This window comes from Rhinopithecus bieti, unplaced genomic scaffold (genome assembly GCF_001698545.2).
Source record: "Rhinopithecus bieti isolate Rb0 unplaced genomic scaffold, ASM169854v2 scaffold_64314, whole genome shotgun sequence".
Taxonomy (NCBI): Eukaryota; Metazoa; Chordata; class Mammalia; order Primates; family Cercopithecidae; genus Rhinopithecus; species Rhinopithecus bieti.
Window position 1 is genome coordinate 962075 of NW_016824620.1, and position 894 is coordinate 962968.

The 894-nt window shown below is 42.6% G+C and overlaps 1 protein-coding gene across 2 annotated transcripts in view; it reads left to right on the forward strand.

The window, feature by feature from the left end:
* The first annotated feature begins 431 nt into the window (after nucleotides 1–431).
* Nucleotides 432–894, forward strand: part of POC1A (POC1 centriolar protein A) — a 90206-nt gene continuing 89743 nt past the window's right edge. The window contains exon 1 of one of the 2 annotated variants that reach the window (XM_017862504.1): nucleotides 432–448. The gene's annotated coding sequence lies outside the window, so the exon portion shown is untranslated. The other variant, XM_017862505.1, reaches the window with a different exon arrangement.

Genomic DNA, 894 nt, shown 5'->3' on the forward strand with positions numbered 1-894 from the left:
TCTGCCCCTGCATGGAGTCCCCAGTCAGAAATGGAGTCCAATCTAATGGAGGTGGTACTGGGGTAGGGGCCTGCCCAGTCAGGGAATAGAGGCACTTGGTTTATGCAGGTTGTACTAGCTGCAGATCCTGGGCTGTTTACATGTTGTCAGAGACTTTGCATTTTTTGGTGAAGAAATGAGCAAGAGGGGGTGGGCCACCTTCAGCTCTTCCTCCCTTGTGAATAGGGATGGAAGACAGAAGGATCTGGAAAGATTAGGAGGGTGAGTAACATCTTCTAGTGACTCTCACTTTGAATAAATTTGACGTTTGAAAACCATTTACAGAAGAGTTTCTCTAAATTTAATTTTTGTTTGTTTGTTTTTCAGAGACACAGTCTTGCACTGTCGCCCAGGTTGGAATGCAGTGGCACAATCTTGACTCACTGCAATATCCGCCTCCCGCATTCAGGTGATTCTCATGCCTTGGCCTTCTGAATAGCTGGGATTACAGGTGCGTGCCACCAGGTCCAGCTAATTTTTGTACTTTTTGTAGGGATGGGGTTTTGCCATGTTGGTGAGGCTGGTCTCGAACTACTGGCCTCAAGTGATCTGCCTGCCTCAGCCTCCCAAAGTGCTGGGATTATAGGCTTGAGCAACTGCGTCCAGCCTCTAAATTCAATCTTCTAAGTTACAAGCTCCTGTAGACCAGGGTGTTCCATAGCTAAAATTGACAAAACCAAAACTACCACCCAAAACAATAAAGGAACCCTCACATTTAATGGGTAGGTTTTTTTTTTTTTTTTTTTTTTTTTTTTTTTTTTTTTTTTTGGTTAGGAGGTTAGGACTTACTATGTTCCAGAAACTTTATTGATACGATTTATTTTAATTAATCCATTCATTCTTCCAATAATTTGT